General features: G+C 42.7%; 1 protein-coding gene across 1 annotated transcript in view; it reads left to right on the top strand.

Annotated features, from left to right (window-relative positions):
- Positions 1 to 20,902, top strand: part of FBXL2 (F-box and leucine rich repeat protein 2) — a 393,398-nt gene that overhangs the window by 182,159 nt on the left and 190,337 nt on the right. The gene's annotated exons all lie outside the window — the stretch shown is intronic.

A 20,902-nucleotide genomic window follows, 5' to 3' on the forward strand; every position in this document is an offset into this window, starting at 1 on the left:
ATTACTCTTCACTTGATTAAATGTTATGCTTTCTTACTACTCCGCAGTCACCTGTGTGTCACAGGTTACATTTATACAATCTCAACACTTTCAATCATTCGAGGTCCCACTCCGCACCAAACAAAACCTTAAAATAAATCATCCAGCAATGATATTGAATATAATCTGAACATTTGTTCAGTAGAATAGAGGCTCTGTTTATCAGTAAGGTAGTTGTGAATACTCTTAAAGCTGCTGTTGCTAGAGAAAGCTTGTGCATGTGTTGATTGGATAGAGAAATGGTGTAGCGTGGATTTAGTGTCAGCCGAAATATCATGGAGCTAAATCTTTTCTGTTCTTCTAGTATACTGTTGCAATTCTGTTTGCAGTGGAAATTTATTGCACTTTGCTGTTCGGAGTCAAGGATCGGACTGGCTGCGTACACATTTATAAACAAGCATTTGCAATGCAATCGGTCTCGCCTTTGGGACCTTATATGTATTTAGCTATGCAGCACATTAGCCTGGGTGCTGAAACATCTACTGTTCTTTAACATGGAGGGAAAGTAAGCACCAAACTGCGAGACACGCCAGGTATGGGAACACATAGAGATAAATATTGCCTTTCAGTGGGAAATGGTATAGTCCAGTGGTTCCCAAACTTTTTCAACCCGCGGCTCCCTTGACCTATTGGCCATTGCCTGGTGCTCTCCACTGTTGTGTTTTTTGGAGGGTGGAGTGAATGTAAGCAAGGCCTCTGGAGTACTTGCATTTTTCTCCCTGAAAATAATTGGGTTGAAGCTGATGAAGGTATTATAATCATATACGCAGGGTGTTTTGTATTACTAATGCGGCGCCGCTAGTAAAATATTCCTTGTTACACTTCTTTGCCAGTGCCTTTTTTAGAGTATCCTTTCAAACTTTTTTTATCCCACTTACAGTGCTAGATAGCACCCCTATGCATGTAAGCCCCATTGCCAAATTATTTTTTGCGCTTGAAGAATATTTGCATGCACTTCCATTTCTACCCATGTCATACGTGCCAACATACCTGACTCAGCAGGGTGAATCACGATTTTTTAAACCACACATAGCTTTATTTTTGCTGTCTCCTCCCTAAAATTGCCTCCAAATCAATGCAAGTAAAATAAATTCCTCTGATTTTTTTCTTTACACATCCCTCTTTCTTGCTTTCAATTGTTGGCATTATGCCGTATATGGTATTTTACTTCCCTGTGCTCGAGGAGAGAGCAGGCCTGTCTGGAAATGTGTGTGTGCTGAGAGAAACGTGTACTGGAAATACCTTCGATTCAAGTACAAATGTCAATACTTAATAATACTTATTGTGTTTAATATATAGGACAACTGTACTTTTCTGATAACTTGCATTGGTGTAAAATGCATTTGGAAAAAAATAAACTATTAACAAGTCTAACAAAATAAACCAGGCATCTTCCACGTACTTTGGGGGTGTTAGAACATGGGGATCCAATGAGGTTTGGACATGACCTCAATTAAGCACTATGTTTACAGCTTTAGGTATGTCACTTACAAATCATCTACATCATGTGTTTAAGTCTAATTAGTTTAACTGAAGCCAACAGACCCTTGAACATTAAATGCATTGAAGTGCTTGGTGCTCAGCTCCCCTGGCTAGGTTTGGCGGCTCCCCTGGGAGCCACGGCGCACAGTTTGGGAACCACTGGTATAGTCCAAAGCTCTGTTTTTATTATAAAAGCAGGGCCTTCGGTGTTCATATCACTGAAAATACAAGATTTGAAAAAAATATTATTGTCTACGGGTGCTCGTGGAGGACAATGTCTATGGACTAGAATCTAGAGAATGCTAAAGTGATTCTGGTATTATACTGACATCTGCTGGTTGTTTTCTATCAAGAAAGTTAAATAGAGGCATTTGCCAGAAAAATTAAAAAAAGATAGTCCCTCAGCAGAAAGCACTTCTGGTATTTTACTGACCTCTGCTGGTTGTTTTCTATCATAACAGTTAAATAGAGGCAGTTGAACTTAAAAATGTAAGTCCCTAAGCGGAAGCAGACAAGTCCTAGGGATGATCTCCAGAGCCCACATAGCACATACACATATATGTATATACTAAAGTATATCTACTAAAGTACATACTAAAGTATATACAAGAGGTCTCGAATGCTCGACCTAACAATGATCATAGTGATGCTTTTTGTGCTTATTTTTGCATACAAAAACGCTGATGGTTTGACAACACAGTAAGTGATGTGCCTTATCCAAGATGGCTGATACACGGTTTGCTCCATATGAAGCTCTCTGTTGGAATTAAAGTTAACTTTATTCTTACCTGTTTGGGATCCATCCATCAGCCCACCTTCGACATATCTGCTGAAAGCGCTTCAACTTTCCTGTCTCTGAATTCCCTGACGTGCTGAGGCAGAGATTTACATGCAACACCAGTATTTGTGGTCTGTAGCTGTAGATTGATTGAGCTACTAGTGTTATGCTATTATGGGCTAACTATCTATTCCTATGCTAATGACACCCAGCTTATCTTCTCCTTATCGACCAAAGATTCCTTGAAATCTCCTTATCTTCAATCAGGTCTACAAAAAATTGCTGGTTGGATGCACACTAATAAGTTGAAGTTGAATGGAGGAAAAACAGAACTTTTAATTTTTGGTGGAAATGAGGCTCTCTGGGGCCCTCAGCACTGGCCTCTGCAAATGGGTGCCCCTCCCCTACCTTCGCAATCTGTCCGCAACCTTGGCATTATTGTTGATGAACAACTGTCCATGCGACAACAAGCGGTCAAGGTCGCATCTACTTGCTTTGGAATTTTGAAGTGGCTTAAAATCTTTTTATGGATGCTGCCACTTGTGACTCAAAAGACGGTGGTTCAAGCTTTAATCGTATCCAGACTAGACTACGACAATGTTCTCTATCTAGGTGCCAACAAGGATGTAATCAGGAGGCTTAGAGTGGTCCAAAACTCAGCGGCCAGACTTCTGTCAGTTATCTCGAATGACTCCCATTACAGGGTCTCTCAGGGACTTACACTGGCTAAAGATTGAAAACCGGTCTAAATTTAAAGCCCTTTGCTATATGCACAGAATCAAAGCCGGTACTGCCCCTTTCTACCTTAAAGCACTAGTTCAACTGTACACCCCTTCTCGCCTCCTCAGATCATCTAGCCAGGCTAAGTTTGTAGTCCCTAGGTTTAGACTTACCCGCATGGGCGGACGGTCTTTTTCCCACTTAGCCCCGTCCCTATGGAACTCTCTTCCACCCTCACTGCATTTTGAACAAAATTATGTTAAATTTCGGAAAAGTATCAAAACGTGTTTATTTAATGTCTGAGCTTTGACCCGCTACTTCCCTCTTTTATTCATGTGTCCGCAGGCGCCGGGAAACCTCCGGGTAGCTGTTGCGCCATATAAATGTAATTATAAATAAATAAATGCTATTGATTCGATTGTTAAGGACACCTTAAATGCCTCTCTTCTGTGTAACAGAGGACAGGGAGTCTGCTGGAAGCCATTCTCAGACTCAAGTCCCCGAAACAGCTGAGTATGGAAAGTGAGTGGAGCAACCTTTAGCCAGAGATTGCTTATGTTGGGGGTTATTGGAGCAGACATGAATGTGGAGGGCACCTTGATCACCTCCGCTTTTGTTGCCAGCTGTTCTGATAATAAAGTGCTCTAATATCCTTGGATCTTGCCAGTGCTATGTAAAACTCTTAAATAAATAAACAAATCAGTGGAGCTGGGAATCTTTGGAGAAATTGGCCGTCCAGATCACCTCAGCCATCCAGGTCTGGCTGCCCTAGCAGCATTGATCCAATCTACGTCACTCCAGCTTGGAGGCTGTGGTGCTGTTGCACAGTAGATCCTTTTAACTTCTTCCTGAGTGGTCCTGGATCACTGTGGCTTATAAGTCTCCATCTGGCACAGAGCCATGGGCTGCCCCTGCAACACCAAGATGAAGCGATGCTAGCGTCTCTGCGTGGATCTTCGCCAGAGCTTCACTCTGGGTTAACTCCTTAGTGGCAGTGTGGAGAGCCCCTAATGCATCGATTCATCACCCTAGTGTAAATGTGAAATACCTCTGTCACCTTGGCATGTTTATAGCATCAGTCCCAGATCATTGCTTAAATGGAGAGACCCCAGCAAGGCAATGGCAACCAGACTCTGTGGACTGCCTTTACCTCATCATTTCCCTTATTTGTGATTGTTGAGGCTTGTCAATGAAACAGCAAACTCCTCTGCCATCTGCATACCCATATTTCTGAAAATGCTGCTTTCAACTCAAGTTGCATCCTGGTAAATGTCTGTTTTTATACTGACCGAAATTTGTTTCTCTCACTTGATGTGTGAATGTTGTCATGTGGTATTTTAGCTTTCTGAAGGTACACTTGGGCTTCATGGCTTGGGCTAACTTGGTGGTTGTTGGCCCCCGTCTCTGGAGAGGTCTTTTGATTTTCCGAATGTGTACCTGCCAGCCAGAGATATCATTGTTGATGGTGTTTGAACCCCTTGTGCGTTGTTTACCTTTGATACCTTTATTTGTTTTCAATCTTCCCTATGTTGCTTTAACTAGTTACTAATACCATAGACGGACAATTTTTTTCCCGAACCTGATAAAAGAGAAAATGTTGGTCTACCCCTGTACAAATAGAGAAAAAACTTCTGTTGATTTCTTCCTTGATACGCATGCCTGAGTAATTTGCTGAAGCGATTCCAAAATTTTGTCTGGTATCAGAAAGTAGATTATAGATTCGATCCTACATTGTCTTGTAAAAGATATTTTAGTTTGAGCCCTAGTGTATGTTGAAATTATTCTAACTATAGGGTTGTCTACTACTTACTCGCTCTTTTACAAGATTTGACGCAGAGTGTGAAAAGCTAATGTTTTCTCATCTCTGGTGGTCCTCTCTCTGATGACTGGATTGCCATGGCTTTTTCCCCTTGTTGCCTACTCCCCTTAATTGTCTTAGGCATGTCTTATACATTTGCCTGGCTCTTTTAAAAGAATGGCGCTCAATGCTTCGTCCATTGTTTAATCCGCTCTCAGTTCAGACTGGCAGGCAAGCTGTTGTGGAGGTGCTGAATCCCACAAACATAAGACTAAACTACAATTTTATCAAATATATGCTCATCCACAGGAAAAAGGTTGGCTTATTGAAGGGCATTTGAGTAGGCCCATCTAATTAATTTCAGTACACATAGACTTTTTAACACTAACTTTAAGCATAGGCAATCACTGGATCTTGTTTGATACAAATTTACACTGCTTTTATTATCACATATGCATGAGATGGTCTTTATTGATTTCCCTAAACTTATGATTTAATTGCAATTTTATAAAAGCTATGCTCATCCTCAGACAAATGTAGCCCAAATGCAGGAAATGAGCATACACATGTAATTGATCTCAGCGCGTGGTCCTCTTAACTTTTAAAGAATGGGTAATCACCAGAACCCGTTTGGGTTTTAATGTGTCTTTTATTCATATTTATTTCGTTGATCAACTTTTGTTATGCATGTGATGGTCTTTATTGGCTCTGCATGTTTGCATACAATAAACTTTCAAGCTACTCACCTTAATTGTCTAGATTCCTCCCTTCAGTTTTCCTTTATCCTGCCTACCACCACGTCCACCTCACATATTCCCCTTCTGAAAAAGACCGTTTCATTGAAATGGGCGGCGACTCTTTTCAACGATCTACCTTCCAAACCTTTTAAGAATGGTTCTAAAAATGGCAAACGGAGAATACTCATAAACCCTTATTTCAGTACATTACTACTGTCCCCAGAAAACTAAACAAAAAAACAATGATCACAAAATAGTTCTGTTTGAGTGTGTTTCCTAAGATCCTTACAGGTTCTTCTTAGCTCCAAAATTCAATGCAGTCCCAAGTTTACTATATTTACCTCATTCCTTCCAATGCTGATATTTGTAATCCATATGAATGATCTTGTCCAATTCCCAAATGAATAGTCCTATTTAAGAAAATAAAAAGAAGGCATTCTTCCGCTCTTTTTTCCCCTCACCATTTCTTGGTTGGTGTTCACCATGTACTAACTTTTCGAGTCTTACCATTTTTTTATCTTCTTTGTTTAAGTGTTACTGCTTCTCTGGGCAAATGATCTGACCATATTTAAATATATGGCTTAAAGTTTTTTTTTCTCTCAGCTGACTGGGTTTCACTGAAACAGGCTTGACTCGTGCATGTCCAAAGAGGAAAAGTATTCAGCTTTCTGGGTCTCCGGTTTCTTTGAGTGAGGAAAATGCTCATATACTCAGATGTGCAGTATATGCAGGTTTCTTAATCCTTAATGCCTTAAGATATTGCGTAAATCTAACCTTGCTTGATGCCACCACTTTCAAATCTCTCCCTCTCAGCAACAACATTTCTTTTCTTGGGTATGGTGATTGGTCTTTTTTTCTCTGTTTTAGGTTTGTCCTTATCCTAAACTATGGATATGTCCTCTTTGAAGTTGTGATTCTGATTTGGCAATCTCCCTATTGCCTGTATCAAATCTTCCAGGGTCGGGTTGTGTACTCATGTTTCAGCTTTGGGTTTCCCTACTTTTCTGTGGCCATTTTTTTCCTTCTCTTCTCCATGGCTAGAACTGATGTTCACCTTTTATTTTAAGTTTTTAATAGGAGTTGAATTTCACATGGGACTGGTTATATGTTCATGTTTAAGTCCTATCGAAAATTTCTTACGTTTTCAACCTGTGTTTATTAATTTTCATGCTTAAGAAAAGTCAATTTGACAAATCTCGATGCTCACATCTACATGTCACTCAGGTTGATTAGGATGATGGGTTAGACCTCCATTAACCTCTGAACCGTGGAAGGGGCTCTATGTCCACTAACCGTAGGAGTGTGAATATATAAAGACCTGACTGTGTTGGACATAGCTGGAATCTCCTTATTGACCTTGGCCTAAGGGAATCTGCCAAGGCTATTTGCTTTCCACGGCCCTTCAAATAGTTCTTCCAGTAGAGACCTCAGATGAGTATCAAATTATGATATTTGGTTACCTCTTCAAATGTTAGTGGTGAACTGGAAACTACCATTGAATATGGGAACAAAAACAATTGAGGAATTCTAAAAACTGCAGGAGGGTTCTATGATGTGATATTTATTCTTCTTTCATCTGATATGTGAGAGAGAGAATAAGATGATAAATGACAGGTGAACACTGTCTTATGTGAAAACAAGTGGCATGTTCTTTTAATAGCTGCTGTGTTTTTCGTCTTGTTGTTCCGTGACTTTATCACTTAGTTATTCATGCACCCCTACCTAATTTCTTGTCCACTTTTTTTTGGCTAATCAGCCCTCTTTTGTTTTTGTGGGACTACTGCTTTGAGGGTTGTGTAATGGCATTTTGTAGCAGGCCCACGTCTACAATTGATGTGGAGCTAAAAGTTGCTACGCTTTTCAGACAGTCTTAATATTCCATGCCTAGTACGAAATGTTCAAGCAAATGTTTGCTATGCTTATTTAGGGAAAACAAGTATTGCCTTCAGTTATGAGAGGTATGAGTGATGTGTGGTAATGTATTTACCCCTATTAACACATGTGATCCATACCCCACCAATCTCAAACTGTGTTTCACTTTAAGTGTTTAACAGTGTGTTTGCATTCAGTATCCACTAGCGCTAAAGAGGGTTGCTCATTATCATGTATGATGCAAATGTATCTAGTTTCTGTCTGCCCTGACATGTATATCTCACCTCAAGTGTATCCTATATCTTTGGGTTCCCCGTCAATCCCTTTCTTGGGACAGAAATAGGCTTTATTGCCTAACATTTACAGTATTGTTGGAGCACTGATTGTTATGAAGTACAGGAGAAGTAGTAGGTTGGGCTGGTGTCTGAGATAGTGGTCGTACTCAGGGCAGAAGTTTCTGGGACATGGTTACCCAGCAGCTGGTCTGCCCAGGATAATATTTATAGTATATTATGGTGGGAAGCCATAAGTTGATCCCTTAAGGCATCATTGAAAGCTACTCTGGCTCATTGTGTGACTTGAGCATTTTGTTTTATGATGGTCTGTACCTGTCATTGCCCTTTGCCTATTGTTTGACATGTTTTCTATAGCACTGCCATCAGTCAAGTGGGAAGGAACAAGAATGCCTTTTCTAATACCACGGTGGCCAGAAATAGCTGGGCAGGACACTTTGTTTTAGGATTGGTGTATTTTAATACAGTTCTTTATCCCCCTTTCACAACCCCCCTTCTCACTCCATGGTTACCCTATCAGCGATCACTCCACAGGACAATAACTGGTGCAAATTAATCCAAGGGCCCCACACATCTAGAACCTGGGAGGTATTCAGCCCACTGGAGGAGGCAGCTGTGCAAACCCTCCTCCCACCTTGCGGACTCCCTCCTCATATCCCTGGCAAAAAAAACGTCTCTGGTCCAAGATAATAAACGGCCTGACTTGCTCAAACTTGGGAAAGACCCGAATTACCTTAAAAACTTCAAGCCTGTTTCCAATCTCCCCTTCTTAGCCAAAACTCTAGAGATGTGTTCTTTCACAACATAAGCAACACATCGACAACTATCTCCTGGACCCTCCGCAATCTGGCTTCAGAACAGGATGCAGAACAGGATACAGAACAGGATGCTTCAGAACAGTAACGGCTATCCTGAGTACAGTAGATGACCTTTACAGATCCCTGGATACAGACTTATTCTACCTTCCCATTCTCCTAGATATATTGACAGCCTTCGACACGGTCGACCACAAGCTCTTCTTGGACTCCCTCTAAAAAACGGTCGGCGTGGAAGGGGTGGTCCTACACTGGTTCACATCTTTTCTACAAAACTGCTCTCAACAAAAATTAACAACCTGACCTCCAACACAATCCCCCAAGGCTCTGTTCTCTCGCCTACACTGTTTAATATCTACATGCAGCCCCTCACCATCATTCTCAACCAAGCAAAGATCCCCTTCCACCTATACACAGATGACACCCAGCTCTACACGGAAATCTCTTCTCTAAACGACTTACAGTAGTTAAGTGCCACCCTCAAAAACTCCAACACTCGCTATCTCGTAACCACCTAAAACTCAACCAGTATCAGACTGTAATTCTTCTCATGTCAAAGACAGAGCAGTCCCCCCAGATGCAAGAAAGGCTGGACTCCATTGACGCTCTTAACTGCAAGCTAACCCTAGCTGACTGCCAATTCTCTAGGAATCGCACTGGACCCCAAATTGATCATGAAAGATCATATAAAAAATAGTGAGAAGAGTGCCTTATACAACCTGAATCTTCTGAACAAAATCAAACCATACCCAACGCCAAGCGATCTTAAATCTGCAACGCAAGCGCTGGTATTGTCTAGTTTAGACTACGTGAACGCCACCTTAACAGGCACTGCGAAATCCCACCTTGCACCCCTTTGAACCACTCTCAACGCAGCAGCCAGAAAGGTCACAGGAATAAAAAAAATGAATGCATCTCCCCTGCCCTGAAAGGACTGAACTGGCTCCCAATTGAAGCTCACTGCAGCTTTGTAACTGCCTGTCTCACTCATAATGCCCTTCACACTGGGAAACCAGCTTACTTTGTCTCTAAACTTAAAAAGGCAGGTCAGACAAGAAACCTAAGAAGCTTAAACACCCTACTCATCATTTGCTGAAGCCCACAAACAAAATGCCTAGCATGCTCCTTCTCGAGCAGTGCCCCAAAAATCTGGAACTCCATTCCAGTACATATCAGTACAATCCGCTCCTTCTTGAGCTTCAAGAGATAGCTAAAGGATCTCGTCCTCAACCAAAATTTCAACTACCTGGATATTAATTCCCCATCAAGACATGCTATAACCCTAAGGTGTCCTTGTACCCCTGTCCTCTTTTCCCCATCGTGCTCAACCTTAGATTTGTCTTGATTCGCTTCAGCTATTCTGATTATACTTGTAAATCTTAAATAAATGTATCTCATGAGGAATAATAAATCCTAGTTTTTCTGTATGTGGGATACTAGATAATGAGTCACCTTCATGCTTTACTTTTGTCACCAACAGCTAGAATATAGGAAATATTGTAGTCTCACATCATACAGTATTCCTATTTTATTTGACATGACCTCATGTGCCTCCTTTGTGATTAGTGCTTCCATATTTCCACTCGTAGTCCCCTCAAGTGTTTGTTGTTCAGTTAATAAAACTTGTTTATATAGATATACTCTCCTCAAACAAGTGAGTGTTCAAGCCCCTTTCCTCTTGTCCTTTTGGTATCCTGTACAGACCCTTGCCCACTGTGCCTCTATACCTTGCCTCAGGCCACTGTTCATCATTTGACTTGTAGAGAATGAAGACTCCGTGCCCCACTCTAGGTGACTAGAATTTGTCATTTTGTTTACTTGTACCAAAATATTAGGTAAATCTACCACATATATGGTGGAGATACTGGGTTTGTTGTTGCCCTTACAAAAAGCAGATCGATAGGCTTCCACACTGATTGTTTCAGAATCATCCTTTGCGTACAGCATCAACTTGAAACACTTAAGATTAAACAGTTATGGAGACTCAAAAGGAAGGCAGATTAAGGAGTACCTCTATGAAAAAAGGTATGCCAACTTTAAAGCAAGCACCACTAAAAACAAATACAATGCACTATGTCATATCAAAGCACACTCCAAAGGAAATACCACATTTGGTTCAGCTGTCAAGGTGGTGGCAACAACCGGCAAGGTTGCAGCCAGATTAAAAATGGTCCCAGACATAGCATTAGCGACAAATGTTAAAGCCAGGAACATATCTAAAAACTTTCCTTTTTAAGAATAAATGTACTCTGGGGTCCAAAGGCAAACTTACTGTATTGATCCATGAAATAGGAGACAGATATTTTTCAAATAAATCTTAAGATGATGATTTTACATAAGCTGTGTATGAGAGCTGCATTGGTCATAACTGTGCTGCTGTTTCCTTAAACCTGCTTTAGCTACAATACTGCTGGGCATTGATTCTAAAGAAGACTGAAAAATCATACAGTTCATGTTCTGAAAAGTAAAAACATGTAATCTAATATGAGACATATGAGACCCAAACCTACTCCTCTCACTTAGACATCCAAATCTTTTGCGGGGATGAATTTGGGTCATGTTATCCTAGTTTCTGCTGTGGTTGGTCTGTGTTGGTAGCTATGTATTCTTGTCCAAGATCCTGTGGGTTTGACCACAGGATAATGTACCCACTTGGAGAGTGGCATAATATTTTCTGTCCCATAATATTATGCTTGGTCCACACCTTTTACTCAGACACTGGCCCGTGTTCGCTGCAAAAGCTGTAGCTGATTCTTTGACCGCTATAAGGGTTCCATTACAATTCTCACATCCCTTCAGTCACAGATGAGCAGAATTGTTGAGAGGACAAATGGGACTTTAAAGCAATCCTTGATGTTGTGGATGGTGTTAACGTTCTGTTGAGTAATATCTTCCATTAGAAAACCATGTGCCAAATACTTTGTTTGTACTTTGCCACCACAAACGGGATCAAATAATCAGGGTTGTATTGACTGTATTAAGCCTCGCTAGGTTGACAATTCTTTTCAGTCAACCTCCAGCACTGCTTTGTCCCAAGCACACTACTGCACAGGATATTTCGCTTGCTGAGCTTTCAGCAACTCAAAAAAAGGTTCTACTCAACTCAGAAAAAATGTTTAGATTTAGCTAAATCTGTTCCATATGTGCCTGAATCTCATCAGCAACTCCAAGACATTAATGTAACAGTATTGCTGTCCTCAAAAACTACCTGAACAAGTATAGAATTCTGCCTTGAATGTATGCATGGATTGCAGTGTTTGCATTGGATTTCACCTCATGGCTGTTTATCGAGGTGATTGTTACATGGCACATGAACATCACTTGCTGGATTATCAAACTCTAGTTCTAGGTCAATAAAGACTGCACAAGGGCCACACATATTTTGTCTAAGTTTGAATGATACTTTCTCCCCAGGATCCTATCCTGTGCAAGTCCTTGTATATTGAGGCCATCAAGCAAATAATATCTAATCTAAAAGAAAATGCCTTGTTTAAGATGATGATCCATATATGGGTACATGTATTTAAAAAAAAAACAGGTTTTATCAATATTGCACAATTGGCATATTCATCAATCTAATACCAAACCTGATTTTTATAATAGCAGTTAATGGGGACATTGAACAACTCCACAAGCGAACGTTGCACAGTCATTTACGAAAAAGCTTATTTATTTTGATAATGGTTTTAGGCATGATGAGCAGGCCTAATTTTATTTACAGGTGCTATGTTGTTTTCAATTCCGTCATTGTCCACCTGGTCAGGACCTTTCAGACAATAAGTTAAGTGGTTCTGCTCCAAAAAGGTACAGCCCTTTTGTCATTGTAATCAAATGAATACTCACAGCACCAGTCAGCTAAAAAACAGATGCTAGATACATTCCGATTACATTTACTATGTGTAGTGCGGTAACGTTTGCCAGTTATTGGCTTATGCATATTCAGTTGCCTCCACTAAATCTCATATTCTACAATTGACTGATAACATAGACATAAACTGTTCCTTTGAGGCTCAGTTTCCTCTCTAAGTTAAACTCATGAGGTGGTACCTGCTACATTATTTGTCCTCCTTTCTGCTTGGTCTTCCTATTCAGAAAAGGAAATAATAAATCTATTTTCCACTCAAAAAATATATGTTCTGTTCTCATCTGGCTTTGCGTTTGGCACCAGTCCTCTTGCATAAACTCACAAAAGTGCTAACTTTTGTGAATAAAAAGATGTTGTATGTACTTTGTAGATTTTTAATTCATGCCATGCACCGAAACAATTACTTAAAATATGGATTACCTTCATAATCGCTACCTAATTTTGAAAATTCGTTATTGACTGTTCGTGCCGGCATATCAAAGTGCACTTTTTTACATTATTGCAATACATCTTCTAAACATTGCATACCACAATGAGGAGCATTGAGATTATTGTCTCTACTCAGTTTTTAAGTGATATAATTGTCCTATGACTCTCTCACCATACAAATCATTCATGAGGTGATGAGGCACACTTTCATTTAGACACATAGTTTGTGATCTATAACCTTTGGCCTTTATATGGTAAGCTAAAATATTTTGGTACGGTAAGGTAAAAGTAGTATTTCGTTTCGCTAATAAAGCCTTTAGGTATGTTGTTAGACTTGGCATGATTTCCACTGACATTTTGCCTTCTGACCTCCTGTTTTGCTGATTTTGGATTCTGTGCACTTTGCCACTGCTGATCAGTGCTAAAGTGCACATGCTCTGTACTCAAAACATGGTACAATTGACTTATCTACAATTGGCATATTTATTTTACTTAGAGGTCCCTAGTAAAGTGCACTATATGTGTCCAGGGTCTGTAGATTAAATGTGGCCAGTGTAGCACTGATTGTGCCCCCACTTCAGTAGCCCTTAAAACATGTCTCAGACCTGCCAATGCAGAACCCGTGTGTGAAGTTTAAATTGCCATTTCAACCTGGCCAGTTGCGATGTTGTCGATGCGTTTTGAACCCATGGCTGGTCCTTGTGAATTGTGTATAAATACACAGCACACTGATTGACAAACCCAAGTGTATACCATGTCTGAGTCCTGAGGAGAACCCTCAATAAAGCCATGGGTTTGAAACGCGTCGACAACATCGGAACCTACAAGCGAATAAATATGGCATTTCAATCAAGGAAATAATAACAAATTTAATATATTCATCCTCTGGTTAGAAGAGCAGTGCATTGTTAGGTTGGGTAGTCCATTAGTTTAGAAACAGATAAGTAATTGAAATTGATGTCAACCTATGTGTCTTCTTGTTTGGGCAAGAATATTTCAGATCTGTGAATCTCTTTGTACCGTTATAATTGATTTGTATATCTATTTTTTTGTTTAACAGTTGTTGTATATGTATGTTGGATGGGTTTTTGTGAACTGTCTTTGTATGATTTATTTGTAATATGCTACTGTATATGATAATTTCTTTAATTGACATTAACTTGAAAAAGAATATTGGAGGTCACTATTATTAAATCGAGTGTTCATAAAAAAATTGAGTGTTCATAAAGGGTAAGTCAGTTTTGACAACTTTTAGAAAGTTGACATTTTCCATTCTGTGCCTCTGCCCAATACATGTCTCGGTTGGGTGACAGCTGGGCTTTGTCCATTCCCTCTAGACTGTCACAGCTAGGGAGCTGGGGTGTGACATTTGCATCCTGATGGCCAATCACCAGGCTTATGGGCCTTTGTGAGGTAGATGTGGAGGGAGGAGCTGACACTTGCACCTTAATAGGGCTGTGCCTGTCCCCACACAGAGATGCATAACCACCTGTTGTGAGCCTGGAGCCAGGGCAGGAAAGGCAGCTATCCTGCAATCTTCAAGGACCTCCTTGAAGTCTCCCCCACTTCAAAGACAAAATTGAGAATAGATACTTGTCTCTTGACACCACCAAATCAGAACTTTCCCTGAACCAAGGACATTCTGCCAGAAAGAAGAGCTGTTGTGCTGTAGGAGGGACTGCCACTCTGCTACCTGCTTTGCTGTGTTGGCATGTTGACTGCTACTCCTTACCTGGGAGTGAGAAGGACTGGACCTGCTCTTGACATCGTTGAACTCCAGTTTCTCCAAGGACTTGCTGGCTTGCCCCCTGTTCTTGAAGTCTCAGGGGCATCAAAGATTTCCTTCAACTCTTCTTCAGCTGCCGGACTCTGCCATCTGTGAGTCCTCCCTTGTCTGAGGTGCCACTGCAGTCATTGGCTTCAGAAGTGGATTCTGCAGCTGTTTTGCTCCAAATTCAAAGCACCATCATCTCTGCACGATAGGGATCAACGCAGGACCCTTCAACGCCAACGCAGTGCCGATCTGAAGACATCCTTGCACGACTCAATGAAGATGCGGGACCCGTCTGTGAGGTTACCGACCGGATGTCCTTACTGCAAGGCTCAATGATGACACAGCGCCTACATCATAAGGGGGTTGACAGCGAAGTGGGTCCTGCGTACGAGGATCAACTTTGACGCATCGACCCAACTGCATGAATCAGAACCAACACATCAAGTATTCAACACCAATAGTTGCTTCATACAAGGTACTTTTTCAGTGGGCCCTACGTGGATCCCGTAACCTGCCTGCCCTCCGTCATGTTCAGCCTGAAACGTTTGATTTAACCTGGTCCAGCGCGACCTTTGGTAACCCCTAAGCACTATTGACTTTTAAGCACTATATTGCAGTGTATTCTTTTAAAGAGTCATATCTCAAGTTCTCCTTCTTGGATGTTATGTTGTTTTGGTTTTGTTTTACTCAAATATTGTCTATGTTTCTAAATTGGTGTGTTGTGTTTTTGTGGTGTTTGTACTGTGTTTCTGTAATTAAAGTGTGCTCACATACTTAACACATTGCCTTTTAAGGTAAGTCTGTCATCTCTGTGCCAAGCTACCAGAGGGTGAGCACAGGTTAATTTAGATTTTGTATCTTACTTACCCTGAGTAGGATTGTGGTTCCTACATGAACAGGGTGCAAACTCTGCCAGCAAGAGACCTAGTTTCTAACAGATGTGATAGTCTTATCATGCTCAGATACTTTTATTGACTAAAACTCTTCATAGGCCATTTGAAGACTGCTGTTGCTAGTATTGCCTGTTCGGTGTGTATAATTCTCATGCTTTGTTCTCATTACCATCAACATAATTAAGTACTCTGTGTTCACCCCTCTTTTATTTAGTCTAACACAGAATAAAGGCCCTCATTTTAGCCTGTTGCTAGAGAGGGAATCATTATGCTGGAGAGATTTTGAATGACGAACACCAGATTCTTTCAATGAGAATGCTACGCTCTCAGAAGAGAGTGTAGGAAAACGAAAAGAAAATAAGACTGGATTCTCTTTGATGTTATTTTAAAATGTTGGGATTTTTTCATTATTTACCTATGCTAATGATCTGATAATTCACGCTTGCGATTTTTACATTGATTAAATGTGTAATAAGGATTTGTAGATCTTCTGTGGCATGTTCCCTTCGCGTCCACAGTGAGTGGACCTTCTGGAGAACCTTGCCAACATCGGACTCAAGCAGCTAGTTACCTCTCTGACCCACATAGTGGGGGACACACTCAACCCAGTCTTCTCTGCCAGCTAAAACTTCACCTAGAGCCACACCACTGAACTCCGCTGGACCGACCACCACTGAGTGCACTTCGCCTTCACCGTACAGCACCACATTCACCGCCTCCCACCCCTCGTAGCTGGACCATGGTCACCAAAGAACATCACACAGCCTTCCTCAGCACTACCACACCGCCGACATCTGCAGAAACCTCCACTAATGGATCTCCAACTACGCTGACACTCTGGAACCCCTCAAGAAGGCACCCCGGCAAGCTGCACTCCAAGGATGCCAGCTGATTCACTCCTGCCCTCCACGAGTCCAGATTCAAATGTAGACGACGCGGGAAGAGATGGTGGAACAACAAACCTCGTGTTTGCCAGTCCCTACAGCGATACCACAAATGTCCTACCCTCCCAAGACCTCTGTAACCAACTTAGCACCTTCTTCTACCACAAGATCAGGCAGATCTATGACAGTTTTGACTCCCAAGACCCTTCCACCACGGCTGACACCACTGCATCTAACCACGCCAGACCCCAACAGATCCTGCTCAACTGTATCCCACTCACCACAGATGACACCATGAAGAGCATCCATTCTGCAGCCCCCACGGACCCTTGCCCGCACCACATCTTCCATAGTGCACCACCTCCATTGCCCCCGAGCTCCGTCACACCATGAACTGCTCCATCGAGACCACCACCTTCCCCAATGACTGGAAACACACCGAGATTTACCCCTGCTGAAGAAGCCATCTGCCGACCCTACAGACCTCAAAAACTTCGAGCCCATCTCCCTGCTCCCTTGTCCAGCCAAGGTCATTGAGAAGGCCATTAATGTTCAACTCTCTGAGTTCATTGAAGCAAACCATGTCCTGACATCTCCAATCCAGCTTCCGAAGCAACCACAGCACCGAGACCGCACTCCTCGCCGCCATGGATGACAACCGCTCCCTCCTTGACCAGGGCGAAACTGCAGCCCTTATCCTTCTGGACCTCTCAGCCACCTTCGATATCGTCTCCCAACGCACCCTAATCATGAGACTCCACGGCATCTGTGACAATGTCCTGGACTAGATCCACTGCTTCCTCAGCAGTCGAACACAGGGAGTCAGTCAGACTACCTCAATTTCTCTCAGAACCCACAGAGATCAGCTGTGGAGTGCCCCAGGGCCCCTCACTGATTCCCACCCTCTTCAATGTCCACATGCCCCCCTTGCAGCCATCGTCCGGAACCACGGACTCCAAATAGGCTCTTACGCCGACGACACCCATCTGATCCTCTCCCTCACCAACGGACCCACAGTCACCAGAATCAACTTCCACAGCAGGATCAAGGCCGTTGCCTCCTGGATGAAAGACAGTAGCCTCAAACTCATCTCAAAGCGAGACTGAAGTACTCATCTTGGGACCCAACCCGTCAGCTTGGGACGACTCCTGGTGGTCCTCCGCATTGGGAACCCCCACACACCATGCACAAAACCTCTGCATTATACTGGACTCATCGCTCACAATGAACCGCCAGATCAACGCTGTATCCTCATCATGCTTCCACATGCTCCACCTGCTTCAAAAGACGTTCAGATGAATCCCACTGTATCCATAAAGAAGGGTTACACATGCACTCATCAGCAGCATACTCGACTATGGCAATGCACTGTACACTGGTGTCACCCAGAAACTCCTCAGGAAACTACAGAACGTTCAAAATGCCACAGCGAGACTGGTCCTCAACATCCCCCGCTGCAGCCAAATCACTGAACACCTTCAATAACTCCACTGGCTCCCAGTCAACAACATAATCACTTTCAAGCTCGTCACACATCGCTCCAAAGCCCTCCACAACGCAAGACCAGCATATCTGAACCACTGCCTCTCATTCCACGTACCCGCCAGACACCTTCGCTCTGCCCTACTGGCCCTGGCCACCATCCCACGGATACACTAGATCCCAGCCAGAGAAAGATCCTTCTCCTACCTCGCCGCCAAGACCTGGAACACCCTGCCTCTCCACCTCTGGCAGTCCCCGTCGCTAACCCAATTCAGGAAGTATCTCAAGACCTAGCTCTTCGACTGAACCCGAGTGCCCAGACAGATCAGCAGCCTCCCCACTCAGAGCCTCACGCGTGAGTAGCTGCGCTTTATAAACCCCTGATTGAATGACTGACTGACTGATGGACCTCGCCTAATATATGTCCTTGTAGGTTCCTCTGCATGATCTTTGCAATCTTCAATTTGACCGTATTATTTGTATTAGCCTACCAGTAGGTCAGTGAGACCACTGGGAACTCTCTCAGGGTCAGAGGCTAACAGGCAACCAACACAAATCTGGGGACTAAGAAAGATCTACTGAGAGTGACAGATTCCCAGGTCCATATCATTGACACATGCCTGAGATTTCGCACCTATGCTGTCCTGGACAATAGATATATGCCGCCAAATTGTCATAAGAAATGCTGTTCCATTGACTGATCATAAACCAGATCAATTACATACAAAGGAGTTTCCGGCCACTCTTCCCACAATCACAAGGGAGTGATGGTTAAGTCTTCACCACCTTGATCTTGTGACACAGGGTAATTTAGTTACATTGATTCTTTATTACTGTATCACATGAACTTTCCTGGGCCTACAGGCCCTTAACTTTGATTTACATAATGAGGCAGGAGTCATAGTAAACTATGGCTCATAAAGTTGTTTTCTGTGAGAGTCTGGTCTAAGATGATTCCTCCACTGCAGCCTGTTTTATACAGACGCTGCTGTTTAGAAGAGATATTGTGTTTAATAAAACTCTTTCCAAGTAGGTTATATCTTTAGCTCCTCCTCTCCTAATATACAGGGAGATCTTGCTTTCAAATGGTTTCAGTACATTTTGATAGTCCACATGCACAAGGTTTATCTCACACTCTCAAACATAATGTTTTTTATACTTTTTCATGCCACAGAAAGGTACTTATTTGTTATAATGATTAGAGATTCCATGCATCAAATAGGTAATGTTTCAGAAAAGTGTTAGGGCCTGATTAAGAGTTTGGAAGTTGCGTTACAAGTAGTCAGATCCTCTATGAACCTCTGATGCCCATAAATTCCTGCTCAGAGATATCCGGTAGATGCTACGCCTGTTGAAGGAACTGGCAGAAAACAGGGAAAAATGGGTTACAGAAAACCTAGACTGGATTCGCCCTCTGCATAAATGTGTCTCTTGCGGTGGAGCCATCTAAGGATTTCTAGGAGTTAACCTCAAAGAAATTAAGAAATAGCTATAAGGTAAGTAGAATACAGCAGTTAGGAATTATAGTATGAAAGATGGTATATCAATGAGATGAGCTAGACTAGATAGATGGATAGAATGAGGCTTAAATGTTGTAATAGTGGAATGTGCTGTAATGAGCTCCTGTTAGAAATCCCTGGACACCAAAAGACAGTCTGCTCTGAAGCTGAGAGTCAGAATGGTAAGCAGGAAATCAGAAGACGGCAAACTCAAGTACTAAAAATCCTTAAAGGAAACTAGGACAGAAATCGTAACTGTGGGGAACTGGAAGGAAACAAATAACAATAGTGCAAGGGTAGAAAAACAGATGTGCACTAAATCAGAGAATCGCAGCAGCTACACAGTGCCAAGCGTCTGCTACATCTTGAAAGAGCCTTAAATACTGACTCTCCCACTCATACCCGAGAAGTGCTTAGGCTAACCTGAAAATGAGGAAAGTTAAACTGTGTTGTGCAGTCTAGTGTTTGCGTTGGCCCAATTTCCACTACCCAGGCTTATATACTTTCCAAGTCCAGTGGTGGCTGCTAACGATCGGGGGTGGCGAGGCGGGGAGGGTGGAATAAACAAAATGTAAAAAAAACTCTTACCTGGGTACTGCCGCTGTGACTTCTCTGTCATTTAAACTCCGTCCACGAAGCAGGAAGCACATAAGCTCCGAGACTACCCTACAGTCGCGGCCGTCATGACTTGCGGGTCGGTCACACAGGGAGGGGGTCACGTGAGGGGAGGTTTCATTTTAATTATAAAAAATAAATAAATGACCTTAGCCAGCCCGATCTGGTCCTGCATCGTCTCTGCTCCGTGCAGGAAGCAGGCAGCCTCCCTCCCCTAAGCCAATCACAACACTGCAATGGCAGCGTGTGATTAGTAGGGACAACGCTAAGCCAGGCGCCTATGGGTAGGCCATTTTCTCCATGTAGGCTGCATGGAGCAAATGGCAGAGTGCACATGACTGGTTTGGTCAGCCCGTCAGGGCCCACAGTATTGGGCTAGCCACTCCACTTCTGCAGCATAACCGCCCACCCCCAACCAAACCCTTCTGCTTTCTCGCAGTGCAAGAAGCTGTAACATACAATGGTATTTATACTATTTTATGTTACTGCTTCTCGCACTGCGAGAAAGCAGTGGGGTGACGCTCCTCCACCCACATAGAGGGGCCGCTCCTGCTCGCCTAGCCAATCATGACACTGCGTGACAGCAGCAGTGTGATTAGTTTGAGCGCCGCCGTTCGGTGCTCAGACAGGGTCTGGGAGTCTGTGCATGTTCTCCACCGAGGCTGTGCATTACAGCTTGGTGGAGAACATGCAAAGTATACATGACTCTTTGGCTGGCCCAAGATGGCCGGTCAAACCGTCATGCGCACGTAGAGTGCCCACCACTCCTCCCCCAAGCTCTGGCCAGCACCACCCCGCACCTAAGCCAGTACAGAACAATAAAATGATAATAACATTGCGTTATAATCATTATGTGTTCCTTTTTGAACTGCTCAGCAGTGGGGTGACGCTCCGCCGCCGTAGTGGAGGAGCTGCCGTTGTCCATGC

Source organism: Triturus cristatus, chromosome 5_2, assembly GCF_964204655.1.
Source record: "Triturus cristatus chromosome 5_2, aTriCri1.1, whole genome shotgun sequence".
Classification (NCBI taxonomy): Eukaryota; Metazoa; Chordata; class Amphibia; order Caudata; family Salamandridae; genus Triturus; species Triturus cristatus.